At 34.3% G+C, this 25444-nt stretch overlaps 1 pseudogene; it reads left to right on the top strand.

Annotated features, from left to right (window-relative positions):
- LOC144762625 (uncharacterized) overlaps positions 1-25202 on the top strand; it is a 36836-nt pseudogene extending 11634 nt beyond the window's left edge.
- The last annotated feature ends 242 nt before the right edge of the window (positions 25203-25444 follow it).

Genomic DNA, 25444 nt, shown 5'->3' with positions numbered 1-25444 from the left:
TTTGCAACACTTTACATCCCAGCAAGAATGTAACATATAGTAATTTTTGTTGTTGTACAAGTACCTATTTGAAACAAGTAAGTACTGTTTACATAAGTTGTATTTTTGATAGCAATATTTTACATTGACTGTAATTTTTGTAAAAACTTTTTGGCTGTACTAGTATAAAATGTAATGGTGTGCAACAAAATAGAAGGTATGTTAGAAAAGAAAGAATAGAATTAGGCAATATTTATAAGTTAGCAAATTCAAAATAAGTATGGTAGAGTAATATTTTAAAAATGAATTGGATAGTAATTACTTGGTGCAGATAGTACAATACAATTTTTTTTGTTGTACAAATACTTATCTGAAACAAGTAAATGCTGTGCAGGTTAAGTTGTATTGCGCAGTGTAATTATTTTGCTTTTAATAACATATATAAAGCCATTTACTTACTTTGTATTAGTAGGTGATTGCTTGTTGTGGTGGCTATAGTAAATATTATCAAACAGTTTTGTTATCAAAAATAAATGTAAAAAACAATTGTATCGTAATTACTTGTTGCAAATAGCATTGTACAACTTATTTTGTTGTACAAGTACTTATCTGAAACAAGTAAATGATTTGGAGGTAAGTTGGATCGGGCATAGTATTTTTTTTTTTGCCATATATATAAAGAATGTTACTTACTTTTTAATAGTAGTTAATTGCTTTTTTGGATGTGATAAGATGTTGATTTAATATTAAAAAGAATATTGTCATGCAAGCTGTAGTGATATCATAAAACAGTTTTTTAAAATATGATCATATGAATGTTATAAGTTGTAGAATAAGATACATATTATGAACATTGCAAGTTACTTTTTAAAAGAGACATTTAGTTATAACTGTACAATTGCAAACAATTTTTTATGAGAATGAGTGAGAAAGGCAAATAGCTGTAGGTAAAATAATAATGAAAACAACTTACTTCTGTTATTGTTCCTGACACAGTCAGTAGTGTCCTCACAGCAGCTCCACGTACAGCTTTTATCGGAGACACTGGTGGTGCTTGTGGCTGTAGAATGCATTCAGCTTCTTGGATAATACCTGTTGAAATTGTAAGTGGTGGCATTCTTGCTATTTTCGTTTGCTTTGTTAATAACAATATATTATTTTTGAAAATGTAATTGCGAATTATTAATCCATTTTGTTCTTTTGTTTGCATATAGTAATCTTCATTATAACATGTAGCTTTTATAGTGCTAGTTTCATCAGCTAAAGCCATATGGTACAAAACTTTATTTTCTTGTTTGGAATTCCGATAATAAGTTTTGGGTGAACATTTGATGATGTTGACACGTAGTGCTTTCTGGTATGGCTTTGAATCAACTTCTTTGATGTTCTTTAATTCTTCAATGGAAATCATCTGTAAAATATAATGCAACCATTAAGAAACATTATAGTCAATTATGCAAAGTCAGTACTTTCTTACTGTAACATTTTTGAACAGTTAATCAAATAGCTATCCATATTGGTTTGTGATCACTGTAATATGATTCTAATGTTCCGTAATTTGTAAGATGTGCATTTGTAAAAATGTGGTCTAGTAAAGAGTTGTAATCTGTTGTAGGTGTGTTTATTTTTTGTTCACAAGCAAAAAAAATTTCCATGTAACTTTTTAGTACTTTGCTATTGTATGTTGTTTGTTGTAGATCAATATTAAAATCACCCATTATGACATATTTATGGTGTGGATGTGCATTTAATGTAGAACTTAAAATTGTTAACAATGTTTGTATTGGAACTTTTGGTGGTTTGTATATAATTACTATTAAGTATTGTGTGTTGTTAATTGTTTGTGTGAATTGTAAAATGTCAATTTGTTGTTCTGTTGTCAAAATGGGATATATAACATGTTGTTTGTTGTAATATATAGCTATTCCATGTTTTGTCTGTGTGTTATAAAATTTGTCAAATAACAAACAATTGTAATGATCAATATTATATGTTCCGTTAGGTGTTCTGTGTGTAACATTTATTTCAGTTAAACATAACATGTCAGCATTTAACATATTAGCATCAGTTTTCATTGCTGTAAAATGTTTTTGTAGTGATCTTATGTTATGTGCTATAAGTGTGAAACTTTTGTTATAGTGATGTATTTGTGGTATAGAAATTTGTAATAACATATGTGTTTTCATGCGAAACATCTCTTCGTGTACTTTAAAGTGTGTTAATATTTTATCTTCTTTAAAGTTTTTAATATATATGTTTTTTAAAGACTTTGCTCTGCTAATTGCTACATAATGTAAGTGGTGTGTTTTCGTATTACTAAAATGTATATATAATGGTTCTATTGTTTGACCTTGAGTTCTATGTATAGTGCGTGCAGATGATTGCCGTAATGGAAACTGTTTTCGTACTATAGTTATGAATTTTTTGCTGTATTGGAAATTACGAGAAATAGGTAATATTGGTGTCCAATTGTTAGAAATATTTATTTTGTAAAGGTGTTTGTTTTGTTGTCTTGTTTGTGTGCCTATTTTGTGATTATCAAAATGCATCTAAACAATAATTGGGATATTATTTGTAGTTTCTACATATTCAACTATACCTGTTGCACCATTAGTTAAACCATCATTTACATTAATATTCGAAGTTACATCATAACGTAATTTAATGGCAATATGTAATATCTTTGCTAATGACATTGTTTGTGTTGTATTGGTTGGTAAATTTTGTAATATTACTTCTTTTACTTCTGCACTTAAATCTCCTGGTACTGTATCTATAGCTATTGTAGTATACATTGGATAGTGTTTGATATGTTGCATCAAAACATTGTGATTTATTTAATTAACTTCATTGTTAGTAAACATTATATATGGTATAGACTGTATTATACTTGAGTCTGGTTCTATTTCTCGTGATTTCAAAGTTTGAATATCATCATTTGTTTGCTCACCTATTCTTAGTCTATTGAGCAGTTCTGCAAATGGTATATCATTTATTTGCCTTATAATTTTTGCAAGTTCAAATATTTGAAAATGTGTTTGCCATAAGTTTGTACTTAATGGTCTATACATATGTTTTGAGTTTTCAAATATATATGTATCAAAAACTGGTTTTAATTGGTAAAAGTCTCCAATTGCTAATATTGATATCCCTCCAAATGGTTCATTAGATGCTTTTATTTCTTGCAATCTATTGTGTATGAAGTTTAACATATTTGTTCCAACCATTGATATTTCATCTATTATGAGTACTTTTAAATGCATTAATTTACTTTGTAGTGTACTTCTATTTTCGTGTGTTAATTGCTTATATGCTAACGCGTGTGAGATTGGAATTTTAAATGTGCTATGTAAAGTTTGTCCATTTATATTATGTGCTGCTTGGCCTGTTGGTGCTGTAAGTAATATATAAATGTTGTCAGGATTTTCTCCTGCTTTTGTATTATAGTATCGTAGCAAAGTTTGATATAGTGCAGTAATTAGAAAACTTTTGCCTACTCCAGCACCACCAGTACAAAAAGTAAAAAAACATGTTGTTTTTATTTTCAGCCAATTCAAATGATGGTAGACAAAATTTAGTTGTTCCATTGTGAAGTCTTGCATAATATTATTGTACTCTTCTTGTGGAAGTATATTGTTTACTAATAGTTCTTCTTCTGCAATTGTTCTAATTCCTAAATCTAGTGCTAGATCATATTGTGCATCTTTTTGATATGCGTGTGTTGTTGTTTCTTGATTATCTATTGCTATTGGTATTGTAGGTGATGCTGGTGATGTTAGCATTTCATCATCATTATGTGTTTCTTCAGTATTAATTATTATGTCTTGCTTATTATATAAGTTATAGTTAGTATCTACTTCTATTTGTACTTGTAGGTATCTTTCATAGTATGTACTTTTTGGTGAAATTATATTGCTTTCTATTCTCCAAGGGTAGTATAGCATAAGTAATTCTCTGTAATAGTTTTCAGGGTCGTTGATCTTATCAAAACGTCGATATCTAATTACTTTTTTTTTCTACGTTGAGTGTAAATTTTGCTGTTTATGTTAGTGATTAAGTCATCTATTTGAACTTCTTCTTCATCTGAACTATAAAAGTCAGTTTCTAAAAGTAAGTTATCATAGGCATTTTTGTCATCTTTTTTGTTAGCTTTCTGTTTACTATTAAAGTTTGATGCATAATCAGCTAAAGTACATTGTTCTAATGTTATTGGCCGTTTACTATACTTGTTAATAACATTGTCAAATTGTACTTTTGTTGATGTTTCTGGCAACATATTGATTGTATTAATGTCTTTCATTAAATATGTTCGCTGCTCTGGCATACTTGTATTGATAAATACAAATGCTCTTGAACCTTTTCTTAAGGGTATTTGCAATATAAGGTAAGCAGCTTCTTGTGCACTAATTTCAGTGCAATTTAAGAATTTATTACCAATGTATTTTAATTGCTCTTTCATGTTTGCATTATGACTAACTTCTTTTGCAGCTTGTGCTAATATTTTACTTAGGCCACGCTGAGATTTACTAATATATGATACAATATATACAGCACAAGCATATGCATCTAAAACATACTGTATATCTATGTTAGCTTGCCATGCTCTTAAAAGTACTTTATTGTAATTATTAATAAAACATTCAGCTGGTGTTCTTTTTAAAACAATAGTTGTTTTGCTTATTCGTAATTGTATGCATGTTATATATTGTTCTTCTGTTAATTGCATATGTTGTAAAAACTCTTCATATGTGTAAGTTGCAAATTGCTCTGTATTCATTGTTGCATGAATAACATCTATGTGTTGCTTAAACATAGTATTTGTATTTTCTAATTTTAATGGCTTTAATATCATTGTGCATGCCATTGGATATCTTGGGAATTGATATTTGCATGTTTTTTTATGTTTAATGCGGCAATTTTTAGTATGTCCACGTTTTTGTAGTAAAAGTAAACTGTCTAGAGGTATGTCTTCTGTTTTTGCACATGTTATGTGTTTATCAATACAACTAATGACTTTGTCATCTTTGTGTATGCTATATTGTGGTGCATTATCAATCCAGAGCAATGCATGTATATGTGGGATCCTCTCTGTTGAAATTCAACTCTGTAAAAGTAATCTATTACTTTACCCAGTGGGTTTGATTTGTGAAGTATAATACAATTGAATAATTTTCTGACTTGATAATCAAAGTGTCGTGCACATGTTATTGGGTCTTGCTGTATTAAACTGCATTTTGTTTCCCATGACATACTTTTGAATTCATCTCTGGTACATTCTTTTTTATTTTTTATACGTAATAGTATATTAATTAAATGGTACCATTTTGTTTCTGCTGCTGATAGAGTTAAAAAAAAAGTTGGGATACCTAATTGCCTTATCATTGCAAACAAATCTCTTTTACAATTTTCCAAATATGGAGGAGAACTCCGTATTGTTTTTAATATTTTGTAACCTTTGTTGTATTGTAGTATGCTTTCTAAGTTTTCTTTTATATCTTTCACTGTAATAACTTTGCCATTAGTAAAATACTTCCTTAATGATATAAAAATTTTGTCTTGTATTTGTTTAATTTGCAATCTTTTTAATTTAAAAAACAGATTTGTAACACAATTAGCTACTCTTTTGTCATAACTTCTTAATTCCCATTTACATATTGTACTATAATGTACTGCTACATGTCTATCTTCATTAGCTGTTCTACGTTTACCACAAAAAATTGTTGGGAATGCTAAGTATTCAGAATCTTTGTCTTCATATAATCCACGTGGTGTATTATGTTCAGCAGGAGCTAAACTTAATACATTAATGTTTTCAGTTGGAATAGTTTCATTTGTTAATAATGTATCTAAATTACCTACAGGTAGTTCATCTGTGCTACTTGAAGTATTGTTAGTTTCAGATGTATTTTTATCATTAGTTTCTTGATTGGATGTGTATTGCCAATCTGCGTTTATAGTTATTCCACATTCTTTAAACAATTCACTATTGCAAGCTAAATATACAGCTGCAATTTTTACTTTATTAGGTCTTACATTTTCATAATGTGTGTATGATTTGTAACGTAACTTCCTTTTTAATTTAATGGGAATTGTCATACTATCACTAATTTGTCTTGGCAACATTGTAATCGTTGTCATAACATCAGCTGGGACATTAACAACAGCACCTGTTAATGCTTTTTGAAATCCACGTGGTAATGTTCTAATTTGCAAAAAAGGTATTCTTGGAGATATTAATCTTTCTTCTAAATTATGTAAATATAGCTCAGATGGTATATTAGGAAAACTCATTCCATTGTAAACAGAACATGGTGGTATTTTATTTTTACGTATGCAGTGATAGCATGTATCACATATATAATCTGTTTGGTAATCACTAATGTTACATAACAAAAATGTTTTTTGTTTGCTAATGTGACCTATATTTTTAACTGTCTGCTTATGCCACATTTGGTTACAAACAGTACATATATATTCTGGCCCATATTGAATTTCACTATGAAAAGCATGTATTATTTCTAATATTGTGAACATATTTGCATCTTTATTTTGTATTGCACTTGTATTAATATATTCAATTGGGATAATATTTTGCTTTGCAGTGTTTTTAGCAAATGGTATAGTCTGCAAATTAGTAATTGCTATTTCTGGAACTATGCTATTTTCATTGTTAGTAGTTATTTGTATTTTATTTGTTGTTTTTATATCTGTCACATTTTTCTTAATAACTGCAGGTTGAATAGATATGAGTGAACAAGTTAATTGTTCATTTGTATCATTTTTTATGTTTGTAACATTTTTTTTAATTACTGCAGATTGGAAAGTGATAGGTGAACAAGTTAATTGTTTGCTATAGTGTATAAGCATTTTTTGTTTAGCAGTTTCAACATTTTTTTTAATGCTAATCTTTTTTGTGTTTTTTTAAAAGAAGACTTAAGAATTTTACTCACTGTTAAAGGTATTACTTTGAGTATTATTAAATCTTCATTAAGGGCTAGCATTTTGTTAGTTAGCATTGTTATATACTGCATTAAATTTGTATATGTTTTTATTTCTATACTGATTGGAATGCAATCAGTAGTATATTTATGCTTACTTTGTGATGTATGTGAGTAATAAATGCAATAATTTTCATGTCTTTTAATAATAATAATTACTATTGAATGTAAAAATATTATAGTACAATTATGTATAGCTAAAGCATTCTTTATAATTACGTGTATGTTTTTTTGTACTGTATTATTTCTTACTATGCTATGGAACTGCTGTTTTTGCATCTTAATTGAATATATTTTATTATTGTACTCAATATAAGTAGGTACATTTTCAAAATGTATGTTTCGTTTCTTATAGAAAGTTATCATATCATCATAAATTTTTTTGCCAAGTTGCATTATCTTATGCATATCTTGTGCAGTCCATTTTCTTGTATCTGTACTTTGACTATAAATAATAGCAAATACCAGATTGCAAATGTATGTGTTATCTATTTTTTTTCCTTGCAATTGTGTATTTATTACATTACAGTTAACTTCTATTACTATATTAGTATATTCATCTTTACTATCAATACTGTTTGTTTTATCTGTATCTAATTTATGTGTAGTACATTGTACTAATGCATTGTTATCAAGTTTTTGTTTATTACTGTTTTCTGTTTTTTGACTAGTACTGTTTGTTAGTGGACTTGCTGTTAATGGCTTTTGAATTATTTTATGTTTTCTATTTTTTTTGAGTACTTTCTCTTTACATTTTGTAACAACTTCCAATTCTTCAGTGAGTGGTAAGTTTGTGGTAAGTGTGTTTACATATGTTTGCTTGTCTATGTTTGTTTCATTAATTACCTTTGTTTCTAATAAAGTACTTTTTTTGCTTTTTTAGCAGTTTTAGAATTACTTTTATCTGTGTTACATCTTTTCTTATCTAATTTATTTTTTGTTACAGTTTGAGGTAGTGTATGTGTTAACGAGCTTGCTACTTGTGTGTATGTAATGGTACTAGTTTGTCCTGCTTGTAAGTTTGATGTTGTTGCTGCTTCAAGTTTGCTACTATTGTTATGTGCTTGTTCTAAAATGTTTGCATCATGTACTAAAAATGTAGTTTTATCTTTTGCAACTTTGTGTAGTTTTTGTAATGCTTGTTTAAATGATGTTGGTTGTATTTTTTTAACATCTATTGGTGTTAATTCAAACTGTATATCTACTGCATTAATTGGCTTTATATAACTTGCTAAACTACCAATATAATGTATTACATCTTGAAAACATTTTTTTAAGATAACTACACATGTGCCATTTGGATGTGGCATACCAGTGTGATCTCGACTATGTGAATCAAAAACAAAGTATGTATCTTCATTTTTAAATATAGAAATTACATACACATCCATGCATATTAAGACTCCAGAATGTGTTATTGATATATTTAATGCTTCTTGAATGTCTGGATATGATAAATCAAAATGTGTAAATATATTACCATAGTATGGTTGGCCAAGACGAATTGAATATACATTATTTTCATGCATTATATATTTTGGTAGTTCATCAGGATGCATAAAATCTTGTTTATTAATAGAATGCATATGTAAATATAATGCATTTCCAAGATCCATTATATAATGCAAATCTTGTGCATCCCATATATTTGCTAGTTTATTGTAATTGTGTATTATAGCAAATAGACTACTTGGTAAGCATTGCCTACCTCTAGAACTTAGTGAAAATTTCTCATGTGCTTGATGGTAATGAGCTTGTATGCTAGTATACATTATGTACCTTTTTATGTGACACTGTAGTAAAATATTTCTATGTAATTATTTGCTTAAGTGTATTTTATTACTTTTTATATGTAATTTTGCTAATTTTATGATATAGTTATGCATACATTATACTAATGGTTTGTTGTAATTGTTATAAAAAGTACTTTTTTACTAGTAATGTTTCCTATGAACTATTGTAACATACTATTGTAAGCAATTTCAACAATGTATGCATACAATGACTTGTAAGTGACACTTATATAAAAAAATAGTAAGTATATTACCTTGCTGTTAGCTTCTTCTTTTTCAATAACCTGTAATAGAAAATAATGTATATTAAATTTTTGTATTTATGCATATATTTATATAATGTGTTGTAAATGTGACAGCAATATATTTAATGTATTCGGGCAAAGTACAATAAAGCATGCTTGTTAGTTCGTAGACTTTGAAAAGAGAATTTTAATCTTGAATGTATTGCTTACTACTACATTTAGCCTTAGAATTTACATCAGCAGAAATGCCGAATCGTAAATAGATGGCAAGTATTGAAATAATTTTATTGTATAGGCTATGGCATAATTAGAGAGATAATATCAGAGCTTTTATATAATGACATTGTTGCTATAATTTGTTGTCGCATTAAATGGCACCAAAAAAACAAGTGTGTTTTATTACAGTAGGTAAGGAGAGCAAGAGCAGGAAGATGAGAGAAGAGTTGAAGAGAAAGGCAAAAAAGAAAATAAATGGTATTGAGATGTTGACATAAAGCAAACAACAGATAAACAAATGTGAGAATGTGATGATATGTGATGGTGAGGAGGTATGAGGGTGAGTGAGGGTGGGTGTGGGTGTGACGATGTATGAAGGTGAGGGGAGTGAGTGAGAGTGTGTGAGGGTGAGTGATTGTGTGCGAGGAGGCAAAAGTGAGTGAGATTGTGTGAGGAGTGTGAGAGTGAAGGTGTGTGAAGATGAAGGGGTGAAAATTAGAGAGTGTGAAGGTGAATGATAGTGGGTGAGAGTGTGAAGGTGTTCATGCACGGGGTGAAAGTGAGTGAGGGTGAAGCTGAGTGAGGATGATGGTGTGTAAGGGGTGAAGGTGAGTGACAGTGTGAGTATTAGTGTGACGTTGAGTAAGGATACATGAAGGTAAGGCAATGAGGGGTGTGATGGTGTAAAGATGCATGAGGGTGTATGAGGATGTGAGGGTGGGTAAGGATGATGGTGTGAGTGAAGACGTAAGTGATTTTGTGTGATAATAAGGAGGTCTGAGGGTGAGTGAGCGTAGGTGAGGGTGTGAAGGTGTATGAAGGTGAGGGGGTGAGTGTGGAAATACGAGTGTGAGTGATTGCGTGTGAGGGATGAAGGTAAGTGAAGGCGTGTGTTAGTTGTGAGATGTAGCGTGTATGAGGATGAAGAGGTGATGTTGAGAAGATGTGAAAGTAAGTGATGGTGAGTGAAAGTGTGAGGGTGGGTGTGGGTGTGTGAGAGATGAAAGTGTGTGAAGGTGTGATGGTGGGTCAGGGTGAGGGTGTGAAGATGTATGATGGCGAGGTGGTGAGTGAGGAAGTGTAAGACTGAGTGATTGCATGTGAGGAGGTGAGAGTAAATGAAGTTGTGTAATAGGTGTGAATGTGAGGGTGTGTGAAGATGAAGAGGTGATGTTGATAAGGTGTGAATGTTAGTTATGGTAGGTCAAAGTGCGTTCGTGGTTGTTGGTGTGTGAGACGTAAATGTTGAGAGGTGAAGGTGAGTGAGGGTGTAATGGTGAGTAAGGGTAAGGCTAAGTGAGAATGATGGTGTGTGAGTGATGAAAATAAGTAAGGGTGTGATGGTGAGTGAAATTGAGTGAAGGTGAGTGAGGGTGTATGAAGATAAGAGTTTAGGGTGTGAGAGTGTGGAAGTGAGTGAAAGTGTGTGAGGATGTGAAGGTAGATGAGAGTGAGGGTGTAAGTGATAGTGTGATTGCTAGTGTGTGATGGTGAAAATGTGTACGAGTGAAGAGGTGTGTGGGTGAGGAGGTGTGTGGGTAAGTGAGAGTAGGTGAGAGTGAAAAGGTGAGTGAGTGTGTAAGGGTGAGTGATGTGCGTGAAGGCGAGTGATGCTGTGTAAGAATGAGAGTGTATTAGGGGTGTATGAATGAAGGAGTGTGAGTATAAGGGGTGAATTTGAGGGTGTGTAGAGGTGTGAAGGTGAGTGATGTGTGGGTGAAGGTGTGAAGGGGCAATTCACAATATGAGGATGTAAGAGTATGTTATGATGAGAAGTTTTGAAGGTGAGTGAGGATGACGTATTAAGGATGTGGTGATGTGAATGTGAGTGAAGATATGTAAGGGTGAGTGAGAGTGTGAAAGTGGATGAAGGTGTGAAGATGAGGAAGGGTGAGTTAAGATGATTCTGAGTGTAAGTGTGTGTGTGGATGGGTGAGTAAGAACATGTGGGTGAATGAGGGTGAGGAGGTGTGAGGGTGAGTGAGGATAAGGGGTGAGAGTGTGAAGGTGGGTGAAGGTGTAAGTGAGCATGTGAGAATGTGAGATGGTAAGGATGCGCAAGGAAGTGTGAGAGTAAGTGAAAATGTGTGAGTGTGAGGATAGTTGAAGGTGTGAATGTGAGTGAGCGAGAGGGTGTGAGGGATGGTGAGTGAGTGTAGGTGAGGGTGAGAGGGTGTGGGTGAGTTATAGTATGGAAGAGTAAAGAGGTAAGTGTGTGTGAGGGGTGAATGTGAGTGAGAGTGTGAGAGGTGTTACTGTGAGTGAGAGTGTATGACGATAAGGGTGTAAGAGTGGAAGGGTGAGAGAGTGAGGCTGGGAAAGTGTGTGAGGCTGTGTAAGGATGTGAGTGAAGGTAAGGATGTGAGTGACAGTGAAGATGTGAAATGTGAACATGTGAAGGTGTTTGATGGTATGGAGGTGTAAGGATGAGTGATGGTGGATAAGGATGAGTGAGGATGATAGGGTGTGAGGTTTGAAATCTGGCTTGTAGATGGTGATACGTGATGATGGCAGAAATTAGTTTCACTTTACAGGACGTTTTTAAAATATATGCATTGAAAAATAGAGTGCTTTTGCTTGCAAGGCAGCAATAAGAATGCTACTTGCACATTACAAGAGATAGATAAAAGTTTGTGCTTTTAAAATCTAGTGCTTTAGTTAATGGTATTGACTTTTACTTAAAATAGTTATTGTTACTGAAAGACAGGTATATTATATGTGCATAAAGAGGGCTTGTAAGCTGTAATGAAAAGGTGTGGATAGATATGAGAGTGTAAGCAATGAAAGAGACCGAGAGCAGGGAGATGAGAGAATAGTTTAAGAGAAAAACAGAGTGAAAAAGCAATGGTATTGAGAGGTAAGCAAAATAAATGAAGTAAGTGAGAAACAAAAGGGACAATATGTAAGAAAGTGAAAAGTGTGCTAGAGTATATAAGAGCAAGAGCTTGAGTAAAAGTAGTGATAGACAGTAGGTGGGAGAGACAAAGTTTGCTTGTAAAAAGTAGGATGGTGGTAGAAAGTAAGAGTGTGACAGATTGGTATAGGAAATGGTGTGAAGTGAGAAGCGTGATTGAGATTAGAAAGAGTGGTAGAGAGATTAGATAAAGAGCCTGTAGAATGAAGCATTGGTAGAAACACAGAATGAAAAATCACAGATCACACTTATGTTTTTGACTACTTAAAGACTTTGTATTTCCAAATTTTGTAGCACTTTGTGTGCAGTTGTATGTATGTGTACATTATTTTGTTAAATGTATGTCCTTATCTTTTGTGTTCAAAGTTCACTTGCGAAAGCATAGTTATTTTGAATAAGCAGCCTGTACCGTGTGTGCTTAGCTAAACAAATTATTTTCCGTTTATTTATTACATTTACATGTTCGTGCAGCGGAACTCAGCTTAAAATATTAAACAACAGCCTGTGTTCGTAACTTATTTTCACCAATACCTGAGTTAAGATAGTCAAGCTATTGCACTTTTGTTTTTAAGTGCACCAATAATAATGCATTATTTGCATGAGAGAAATGACCTCAATAAGTGGTGTATGTATGAAGCGTATAGTGTTTTAGTTGTTATTATAAAAGCAGTTCGCGTACTGTCAAGGATAGGTTTTGTAAGTAAATGTCAAATAACAACAAAGGATAGCAAAGAAATGTGTGCGTGCTGGCAATGATTGTTTGTGTCGGCAAAGTCAAAATAACAGTAAACGAGAGCGAAAAAAAGAGCTTTTTTAGCAAATAAGTAAGCGCGTGGGTGCGTTAGTTATTTTGCATGATTTTGTACACAATTGTATAGCATTGTTAAGGTAGGCATTTCTATGAACCCAATAATGGTGCAGTATTCCGTGACCTTATGTAACTGGATAATGAATGTACATAGGAAGTGTGTGCTGTACGGTACTCTTTGTAAAAGGACTTCGCGTGCTGACGGTGATTGTTGTTGTATGTAAAGTAAAATAAACATTAAGTGAATGTTGAATAAGGCATGTGTTCACATATAACTGAGCGCTTACGTGCGTTACTTTTTTTTGTTCCAGGAAATGGTTAATACTTGTGTCAGGATAGGCGTTTCTTTGGAACCAATAAGAATGCAGTATTTGTATGACGGAGCGTAACCGAATGCTTGGTGTACGCCCGAAGCATATGGTGTTTGCTAGTGATTGTAAAAGGAGTTCGCGTAGTGGCAAGGATGGCTTCTGAAGGTAAATTAGAAATAATAGCAAAGGATATTAAAAAAGGAGTTTTAACAAATAACAAAGCGCGCCTGTGCGTTATTTTTTTTGTGAAGGAGTTTGAATGCTGGCGATGATTGTTGTTGTAGGTGAAGTAAGAAGAACAGTAAGCGATGGCAGAAAATAAACGTTTTTATAAATAACTAACTGCGTAGGTGCGTTAGTTTTTTTTTCAGCATGAAATGAGTTAACAACTGTGTATGAATGTTAGTCTAGCTGTTTTTTTGCAACTAGTACATTGCAGTATTTGTATGACGCAACGTAACTTAGTAATTGGTGTATGTAAGAAGCATATAGTGTTTGGGAGTGTTTGTGAAAAGTAGTTCGCAAAAAGGAGTTCGGATGCTGGCAACGATGATTATTTTAGGCAAAGTTGTAATAATAATATATTTATTTCATTAAGTGGTACGTCGAATTGTAAAGATGCTTTTACTTTTATTGCATAAACGAAAACATACTACATAGGCGTAGTATTTTTTTATAGCATATCTACAAATACAGATTTTAATAAAATGATTGTAGTACATGTGGCTTTTGTACACAATGAATTTTAAAAACAACTTAAAAAGTTCTTGTTGTAGCGCCTAGTAAGCAGGCGGTAAAATGGCAGCTTTATTTTAATGTGTGCATGTGAGCACTAATACTTGTTTCGGTAAATGAATTTGATGTAAAAGTACGTAAAGAAATATTTGTACTAATACTTAGATAGTATTCAATATAATATAATTTTTTGCTAGAAGTACGTGAGTAAGTGTATGTATAGCGCATTTTACACTGCACTGCACGTTGTTTAGTGTAGCAGAGGTCCAAAAAAACGTTAGTACAAAAGACTCTTTTTTATATAACTGTTGCTTATTTTACGATAAGAAATATTGTGATAATGCAAAGGCAGTATCTAATGTAATTGAAACGCTAGCAAGAAAGCGTAAGATGGCGCCCGAAAGTTGAATGTACATGAATGTTGGCAACTCATTTGCGCACGCATTTACAAGTACAAATAGAAATAGTTTGACACCACAGCAAATGTTAACATACACAAGCATATTTTATACGATTGTTATTCCTTGCTGTTAATTAATATATAACGTAATAACTAATTTTTATAGCGGGCACCAAGCGAGCTGTAAAATGGCAGCTTTATGAAGTGTGCCTGAAAGTAGCAATGCTGTTTGAGCGTATACAGTTAGACAGAAAAGTACTAAAAGAAGGCGTAGTAATATTACTATTACAATGCTTGATATAATATAAATCATTGAAGTTTTGTTGTAGCGGCTAGTAAGAAGCTCGTAAATGGCGTGTTTACTTTAAAGTGTGCACGTAAGCAGCCAGACTTTTTTGGGGCAACATAATCAGATGTGCAAGTACAAAAAGAAGGCTTAGTAATAATACTAAGACAGTTTTTAATATAAAAAAAATCATTGCAGCAAGTCCGTGAGCAAGTGAATATAGACCGCACTTTCACGATGCAGTAGCAGAGCGTAAAGGAAACGTGTACTGCAAAAGGCGCTTTTATATATAACTGCAGTTTATTTTACGAAAAGAAGCTTAGCGATAATGCAAAGTTAGCCCTTCATGTAATGGAAAAAATTGCAGCAAAACGTCAGATGGCAATTTAAAAATTATTGTACACGAATTTTGCAAGAATTCATGTGCGCACGCATTTGGCAAAACACGAAAAACAGATGTACGTGACAAGCTCGTAAAATGGCGGCTTTAATTTTAAGTGTGCACGTAAGCAGCATGACTTTTTTGGCCAACTGTATCAGATGTACAAGTACAAAAAAAAGGCTTAATAATAATAGTAAGACAGTGTTAAATATAAAATAAATTAATGCAGCAAGTACGTGATCAAGTGAATATAGAGCGTACTTTTACGCTGCAGTAGCAGAGCATAAAGGAAAAGTGTAGTGCAAAAGGCGCTTTTCCATATAACTGGCGTTTTTTTCACGAAAAGAAGCTTAGCGATAATGCCAAGTCAGCCCTTAATGTAATTGAAATGATTGCAGCAAAACGTAAGATAGCAATTTCAAAATTATTGTACACCATTTTTGCCAGAATTCATGTGCGCACGCATTTGGCAAAACACGAAAAACAGATGTACGTGACAAGCTCGTAAAATGGCGGCTTTATTTTTAAGTGTGCACGTAAGCAGCACGACTTTTTTGGGCAACTGAATAAGATGTACAAGTACAAAAAGAAGGCTTAATATTAATAGCAAGACAGTGTTAAATATAAAATAAATTAATGCAGCAAGTACGTGATCAAGTGAATATAGAGCGTACTTTTACGCGGCAGTAGCAGAGCATAAAGGAAAAGTGTAGTGCAAAAGGCGCTTTTGCATTTAAGTGCAGTTTATGTTATGAAAACAAGTAGATGGCACATTTGATTAGCGGTACAAACAATGGGTCTTATTTATGAAGGACTTGCACCTCCGATGCGCCACTTTTTCTCATGGTAAAAGTGACGCACTGGCGGCGCAAGGCCTTCATAAATAAGGCTCAATGTTTTTTAAGAAAGTGCGTTGTTTAGTAAGCAGCTATTTGTAAGCGAATAACAAACTGCATTGTTGTTTTACTTTTTGTTCATGCCAAATTAGATATGCAACGAAAGCCCTTATTTATGAATGCATTTACTGTAGCAGACTAACGAAAACATGAATACAAAACGTGCCTTTTAATGCGACTGTTGCCTAATGTTCTTTTTTTGTATAATTGAATTTAATTAATATGCGGCTGTTATGTACTTTTAATTAGAAGAGAGCTTTCTGAATAATTATTGTAGCGAGGCGTTATATGGTGCGATTAACTCAAAGTATGCAAAATAATACGTCAATTAAATAAGCGTAGTACATGGCATGTAAATGCTAAAAGCTGAAATACGTTTTTTGTACGACTGCTGCGGCTAGTATATTTGGTACTTTATTCCAAAATTGTTTGTGGCTTTTGTACACAATTAATTTTAAAAACAGCTTGATAACTAATTGTTGTAGCGCCTAGTAAGCAGGCTGTAAAAATGGCGGATGTATTTTAACGTGTGCATGTAAGCAGTAATACTAATTTTGCCAACTTAATTTGATGTAAAAGTACTTAAAGAAATCATTGTCCTAATACTTAGACAGTGTTTAATAAAATATATATTCTTGCTGTAAATACGCGAGTAAGTGTATGTATAGCGCATTTTATGCTGCACTGCACGTTGTTTAGTGTAGCAGAGCTCCAAAAAAACGTTAGTACAAAAGACTCTTTTTTATATAACTGTTGCTTATTTTACGATAAAAAATATTGTGATAATGCAAAGGCAGTATCTAATGTAATTGAAAAGCTAGCAAGAAAGCATAAGATGGCGCCCGAAAGTTGAATGTACATGAATGTTGGCAACTCATTTGCGCACGCATTTACAAGTACAAATACAAATAGTTTGACACCACAGCAAATGTTAACATACACAAGCGTATTTTATACGATTGTTATTTCTTGCTGTTAATTAAAATATAACGTAATAACTAATTTTTATAGCGGACACCAAGCGAGCTGTAAAATGGCGGCTTTATGAAGTGTGCCTGAAAGTAGCAATGCTGTTTGAGCGTATACAGTTAGACAGAAAAGTACTAAAAGAAGGCGTAGTAATATTACTATTACAATGCTTGATATAATATAAATCATTGAAGTGTTGTTGTAGCGGCTAGTAAGAAGCTCGTAAATGGCGTGTTTACTTTAAAGTGTGCACGTAAGCAGCCAGACTTTTTTGGGGCAACATAATCAGATGTGCAAGTACAAAAAGAAGGCTTAGTAATAATACTAAGACAGTCTTTAATATAAAAAAAATTATTGCAGCAAGTCCGTGAGCAAGTGAATATAGACCGAACTTTCACGATGCAGTAGCAGAGCGTAAAGGAAACGTGTACTGCAAAAGGCGCTTTTATATATAACTGCAGTTTATTTTACGAAAAGAAGCTTAGCGATAATGCAAAGTTAGCCCTTCATGTAATGGAAAAAATTGGAGCAAAACGTAAGATAGCAATTTAAAAAATATTGTACACCATTTTTGCCAGAATTCATGTGCGCACGCATTTGGCAAAACACGAAAAACAGATGTACGTGACAAGCTCGTAAAATGGCGGCTTTAATTTTAAGTGTGCACGTAAGCAGCATGACTTTTTTGGCCAACTGTATCAGATGTACAAGAAAAAAAAAAGGCTTAATAATAATAGTAAGACAGTGTTAAATATAAAATAAATAAATGCAGCAAGTACGTGATCAAGTGAATATAGAGCGTACTTTTACGCTGCAGTAGCAGAGCATAAAGGAAAAATGTAGTGCAAAAGGCGCTTTTCTATATAACTGGGGCCTTATTTATGAAGGCCTTGCGCCACCGGTGCGTCACTTTTAACATGGGAAAAAGTGACGCATCGGTGGCGCAAGGCTTTCATAAATGAGGCCCCAGGTGTTTATTTCACGAAAAGAAGCTTAGCAATAATGCAAAGGCAGCCCTTAATGTAATTTAAATGATTGCAATAAAACGTAAGCTAACAATGTAAAAGGTAATGTGCATGAATGTTGCCTGAAATTATCTGCGCACGTATTTGCTAATACACGAAAAACAAATGTACAGATAATAAGCATGTTATCAAATTACAAAGTACATTTGTGAATTCCACACTGTACTTACGTTGTTAGTGCAAACGTTAACTGCAAACTCCTATGTATTTCTCATTTTTTTCAGTAAACGCTTTTCAGAAGTGTGCACGAATAATTAACTCTGTGGGAAAAGCAGCAAAATATTATTGTTTGTACATATAACAACAATATAAATGTAAACATTATGTGAGTTTTTTCAACATAACATGATGTGATGGTAAAATTAAAAACATCCCATCAATGGTTTTAGATAAATTTTAAAATAAGTAAAATAAAATGTTGAACAAAATTTAGTAGAAAAAGGCAAAGAAACTTACCTATTGCAAATAGATGGCAAACAGTGAAAAGTTCAGCGGCGGCCAAAAAGCGATGTGTTTAGAAATGGGGAAATGACCCTAGTTAAGTACGTTTCTTTGGCATCAGATAAGACCTTAGGGGCAATAAAATGCAAAAAAAAGCGAAGAAATGCATAGGGTTAGTGTGAAAATGTCAACGTGTGACAGGAAGTGGTCTGCTAAACATCAATGTAAACGAAAGACCAAAGGTCAACTATAGTATCCAAAGTGTTTAGTTTTGTTTCTTAAAATGTTCTGAAAATGCTTTGAAACGTAGAGCAGCCGAAAAAAGCAAAGTTGCAGCCTAAAAAAGCAAACTGTTATTTAAATGTGCACGTAATTAACTAAATGTAGAACGAACAACGACGCCCGTTTTTTAAAATCGTATTATAAACTTCTAGCTGCAGTGTAACGCAGCGTAAAGTATATGTGAATCACAAAAGCGCCTTATTATGCTAAAGTGCCGTCTTTTTTTCTTGCTGCCTATTGCTATTATTATTTTGCTATTTCATTAACTAGCTACGCACACCGCTAACACACTGCATGTTTTACTTGACTGACACAAACAAAGCACCACGAAGCGCGCAAGCATCCATTGCAGCTTTCATGCGGCCTATTCTTTAAGCATGTTATAGTACTCCTTGAATTGATAGCATAACTTGAAAATTCTATTAAAGGAGTACACTTGGCTAGTTTAATGTAAATTTGCATATGATCACGTTGCATCTCAAACTAGCACTTTGCGTGCAGCTGTCAGTCCCTACATTGTGTGCCTAGCTGTATAAGAATTCATTTTAGTTCATTTATCACTTATGCATGTTTAAGCAGAAGAACGTAGGCAAAAATATTAAACAACAGCCTTTGTTCGTAACTTAGTTTCCAACAATACTACACCTGAGACAGTCAAGATATAGCGCCTTCGCTTTTAAGTAGTAGGCAGCCTTATCCATATCTTTGCATCACTCTAAATGTACATTCTTTGTCGGGAGGCACGGGAAGTGGCACTGAAATTCAACTTCTTGAACTTTGTTTCTTTAAATTAACTAAATGTAGAACGCACCACGCCGCAGTAATTTAAATGTGCACGTCATTAAGCAACACTGTAATTCAAATGTGCACGTACATGAAAATTTAATATGATTTTGCACGTAATTAACTAAATGTACAAACACGCCACACGTGCCATCACTGAAATTCAACTTCTTGAACTTTGTTTCTTTAAATTAACTAAATGTAGAACGCACCACGCCGCAGTAATTTAAATGTGCACGTCATTAAGCAACACTGTAATTCAAATGTGCACGTACATTAAAGGGCTACACTTTCCTAGTTTAATATGATTTTGCACGTAATTAACTGAATGTACAAACAATATGATTTTGCACGTAATTAACTGAATGTACAAACACGCCACACGGTCTTTTTAATTGCATTAGAAACTCATAGCTTTTCGTCAAGGCTTTTAATAACTTCTAGACGCATTGCCGCCAGCCACCTTCATTCTAAGTTAACTTACAACTGACCATGTAGAGAGCGCCCCACAACGCCAGCCCTTTTTAACACAAAACAATAGGTATGCCATGGCGCAAAGTATCACAGCGTTACACTATTTAGCAACAGTTTAACAGCCCGTTTTATTCAAGGCTTCTCACTAAGCAAAACACAATACATAGGGCATGGGGCAGCGTAAAGTATATGTGAATCACAAAAGCGCCTTATTATGCTAAAGTGCCGTCTTTTTTTCTTGCTGCCTATTGCTATTATTATTTTGCTATTTCATTAACTAGCTACGCACACCGCGAACACACTGCATGTTTTACTTGACTGACACAAACAAAGCACCACGAAGCCCACAAGCATCCATTGCAGCTTTCATGAGGCCTATTCTTTAAGCATGTTATAGTACTCCTTGAATTGATAGCATAACTTGAAAATCCTATTAAAGGAGTACACTTGGCTAGTTTAATGTAAATTTGCATATGATCACGTTGCATCTCAAACTAGCACTTTGCGTGCAGCTGTCAGTCCCTACATTGTGTGCCTAGCTGTATAAGAATTAATTTCAGTTCATTTATCACTTATGCATGTTTAAGCAGCAGTACGTAGGCAAAAATATTAAACAACAGCCTTTGTTCGTAACTTAGTTTCCAACAATACTACACCTGAGACAGTCAAGATATAGCGCCTTCGCTTTTAAGTAGTAGGCAGCCTTGTCCATATCTTTGCATCACTCTAAATGTACATTCTTTGTCGGGAGGCACGGGAAGTGGCACTGAAATTCAACTTCTTGAACTTTGTTTCTTTAAATTAACTAAATGTAGAACGCACCACGCCGCAGTAATTTAAATGTAGCAACACTGTAATTCAAATGTGCACGTACATTAAAGGGCTACACTTTCCTAGTTTAATATGATTTTGCACGTAATTAACTGAATGTACAAAAAATATGATTTTGCACGTAATTAACTGAATGTACAAACACGCCACACGGTCTTTTTAATTGCATTAAAAACTCATAGCTTTTCGTCAAGGCTTTTAATAACTTCTAGACGCATTGCCGCCAGCCACTTTCATTCTAAGTTAACTTACAACTGACCATGTAGAGAGCACCCCACAACGCCAGCCCTTTTTAACACAAAACAATAGGTATGGCATGGCGCAAAGTATCACAGCGTTACACTATTTAGCAACAGTTTAACAGCCCGTTTTATTCAAGGCTTCTCAGTAACTTCTAGACGCGCTGACGCCAGCCCCTTTGAACACCGACCCAAGAAAAGAAACTGACTATGTAGCGCGCGCCTGGCACTGCACGTTCTACATGAATCACTAACTTCCAGACGCGTTGACGCCAGCCCCTTTAAAACTGAAACTGACTATGTAGCAAGCGCCCGGCAGTGCACGTTCCACATAAATAAAACAGCAACTATTTCAAGCCATTCACGTTACAAGCAGCCAGGGCGCCAAAGCGCGCCCACGAGGTAAAATCTCCGGCAGGAGAAGCGCGTGGCAGTCTGCTGTCCACATTCCCCCAAAAGTGATCACATAAGTTGTCTCGCTCTAGACAGCAAAGCTTCGCTTTGCTTTCGTCTAGGCTCGACCTAACAAAGGCCAAAGTTTGTCTAAAAGAAAGGTGCCTCATGCAGTGTATAGCCAGCATAGGTACAAAGGCACACAGACATGAGAGCACTGCCTTACTCTGTTACAATTCACACTCAATCGGAAATGTCACAGTGATTTCTTTTTTTTTCTTTTTTTTAGTCCTCATTTATCTTCAAATATGCTTTAAATTCAAGGATGGAAATTTTCCACCCAACACAGATAGCCAAATATTTGGGGGGTTTCCGGTCACTCCATATGGAGAGAAGGTATACCATAGATCTCCGGAAAACTACCCCTTCAGCTTCATTATGGTGGGTCCAACCCTAATCTTGATTCTTAAAATGAAGTGCTCCAGTGTCTTCCCCAACCAATGGGGTCTGTTTATAGCATATTATTTAATCATTGGACCACACAGTACAAAAAGTAAACTATATCCATGTCCCACATAGTGACCAAAATATATGTGTAGGGAAAACAATTAGTCTGAATATCAACAAAATTTCAATCAACCCCGACCCAATTTTTTTTAAATCTAAACCAAAGAACTCCTCTCCACCCACTTATCCCAGATTTCCCAAAATTTGTTTTTTTCAACTTTGTACCAGATTGGTCCAGATTTGATACCCTCTGAATGGAGTGTAACCACTCATCTTCTGTAGGTGGGCATGCTAAAAATCCATTTGATATACAGTTCTCTTCGAGCAAGAAGTATCAGAGTAAAGAAAAATGCTTTATGTTTTTTTGTTAAAAAACCACTGATTAAATCCCTCGGAAGTATCCCAAATATTATAGCCACCGTTATTAATTGTATTTCAAACCCCATAACATTTGAAATAGTCTTACCTACTTTTTGCCAATAAGAGTGTATTACCGGGCAACTCTAGAACATGCGCACCTCGTTTGCTTTATCTTCTCCACATTTTGGACACTTCTTAAACTCTTGACTTCCCATTTTCGATCATTTCTGGGGTGTCCAGTAGGCTTTGTGTACTGTGAAGAGGTGTTTTTTTAAAGGTGCAGCATTTACATAAGACCATAAAAAAGACATAGATACATGCCCAATTTTTTCGAGGTCTTCATGCAGAAGGTCCTTCTTTCATTTCTCATTGAATGAGGCCTGCATATCTTCTCCATTTTGGGCTAATAACCAGTACCACTCTGATACTTATTTTGGCTTTGTTTTGTAAGAACAGATTTTCAACGCCAGTCCCGAATTCCCTTTTTAACTCTATACCTACAGATCTTTCCCAACTGCTCAACTGATAATATTTAAACTTTGAGACTGAGTTCTCACAAACCGCCGAAAAATGGGGCCAGGAAATCAATTCCGCTTCGACAATCAATTGCCCCCAAGTAGTGATGTCACTGGTGCAGAGGGGAATTGCAAGGGCATCTTCCAAGCACAAAGGCATTCCTGGTGAATCCCAGACGGGTGCTACCTCGTTGTAATAAGGTATCTTTAGAAGGCTTCTAACCTGAACCCAAAGCTTCATAGCTGAGACCAGTATCTTTAATTTAACGTTCTTAAAATATTTTGGGCGTCCAAATTTTAAAAGAAAACATCCCGCTTGTTTAGAGAACTCTGTTGTTAGAGCCTTATATAGTGGAGAGAATTTGCTTTCCAATAATAATGGTCGAAAATCTTTTAAGTGGAAAGCGCAGAAATATAAAAATAAGTCGGGGTTGCTATGCCTCCATAAGCTGTTTTCTTTCTAAGTTTCTTTAGGAAAATTCTAGGATTTTTGTTTCCCCAGATCAAACTTGAAAAAAGCCCCTGCACCTTTTTAAACCACATTTTTAGAAAATCTAATGGAATAGAATTAAATAAGAACGTATACCTTGGCAAAATTGACATTTTCAATAAATTTGATTTACCTAATAATGAAAGTGAGAGCCCCCCCATGTTTGTAATTGTGTTCTAACTTTTTTTGTAACTTTTTCAAAATTAACCATAGCTATTTTGTCGATGTTTTGGACTATTTAGATGCCAAGATATCTAATCTCCTTCTTTATATATGTGCTCCTAAAATTGATATTCCATTTCATTAGTTCGGTTTTTTGTTGGTTAATACTGTACCCGGAAACTTTCCAAAACTCTCTAATTTTGCCCATATCTCTGGAAGCGATCTTTCTAGATTGCTGTTGTAGATTATAAGGTCATCTGCATATAACCCAATTTTTTTTTCCCATCCATTACACCAGAAGGGGATAATGTTCTGGCAGGCTCTCAATATGCACTCTAAAGGTTCAATATAAATGTTAAAAAGTAAAGGGGACAGGGGACACCCCTGTCTTGTACCCCTTCCTATTTGTATTGACCTAGTTAATTTCCCATTGATCATGATTTTAGCGGTGGGATTTTTATGAATGGCTTTGATTGCTGACAAAAGATTTTCACCTAAGTCAAGATGTTGAATTACTTTAAACAAAAAAGACCAGTTGACCCGATCAAAAGCTAATGTAACAGTGATGAAGGGTATATGCCTGAATATCATTCTCCGGGGATGCTTAAAACACATATAAATTAGTACATTCCTGGTTCTTTTTTCAGAAATAAATAACCTTGAAATACGTCTCTTAAATTATTTTATTTCTCAGTTCTGCGCATCACAATTTTGGTTAACAAATATATGTAATGACGAAAATGTCTGACATGATTGGTGTTTCATAAATGAAGATTAGTGAATTTAATGGCAGACTTTGAGCCTAACAACTTAATGTTTTGTGGTTTTAAAGTTTTTCTTATATGGTGATTGCTCAATTGTTACATTTTGTGACTGTTTAAGGTGTCAACAAATCATCCATGAACGCTGGCGAACAGCATCATTCCACTAACTGGGAGCGAACATACGACTTTGGTGAACTTGGGACAAGTTTCAGCCAGAAGTCAGATTATTTTAATCATCCTGTTATCCATCCTGGCAGGAATGAATACGCCTTTACCGACAGCAGGTTCAATCAAGGATCAAACATTGTTAGTCCCCAAGGAGCCATCAGAGCACAAAGAACATGTGCAAGGCCTGAAGATGGGAAGAATTTCAACAGTTCTGCAGCCACTATTCCTCAAGACGAAATAGACCCTGCATTGAAAATTTGTATGTGTAGGCAGTGCGGAAACATTTTCAATCAGTCAGCAAGCATGGAGGAGCAAAGAAATATACATGCTGTGAATGTGAGCATGCTCTATGCCAGTCAGCCTACCTCCCCAAAGATGCAGTGGAAGATTTGGAAGGTAAAACCCACACATGTAACCAATACGGGAAGAGTTTCAGAAAGTCATAGGCTCTAATGAGACATCAACGAATACATACAGGGGAGAGGCCGTACACATGCAATGAATGTGGAAAGACTTTCCGAGAGTCACATGCCCTGGTGATTCATCAACGACTACACACTGGAGAGAAACCATATTCTTGTGATAAATGTTGGAAGACTTTCAGGCAGGTATCACACTGTATAAAACATCAGCGAATGCACACCGGCGAGAAACCCCTATATTTGTCATGTGTGTGAGAGAAGGTTCATTGACTCATCAACCCTGAAGCGACATAAACAAATACATACCAGAGAGAACATGTGAAGAGTCAATAAAAATAAAAAGAACTTTCACAGTTTACCAAGATTGATCCCTAATTGATAAACATATGTTACTTTAGTCTAATAAACTGTGAGTGTAAAAAGGGTGTATCTGTGACTGAGAGGCAGCAACATTCTTTTAAATAATGATTATGTGCCTGTAGAGAACAACTGCAGGTGATTTCCAAAGGTCTGTGGTTCAATAAAATCTGAAGGAAAACCACTGGTATTATCCCATTTTTATAGTGCAATATAGCATTTTATACTCATATAGGTTTATTTATTTATTTATTTAAAGGTCTCCCAAGGCGCAGACTTAACCCTGGGAAAATGTGCCA

This window comes from Lissotriton helveticus, chromosome 6 (assembly GCF_964261635.1).
Source record: "Lissotriton helveticus chromosome 6, aLisHel1.1, whole genome shotgun sequence".
NCBI classification, from domain to species: domain Eukaryota; kingdom Metazoa; phylum Chordata; class Amphibia; order Caudata; family Salamandridae; genus Lissotriton; species Lissotriton helveticus.
This window is presented reverse-complemented; position numbering and strand designations above follow the sequence as displayed.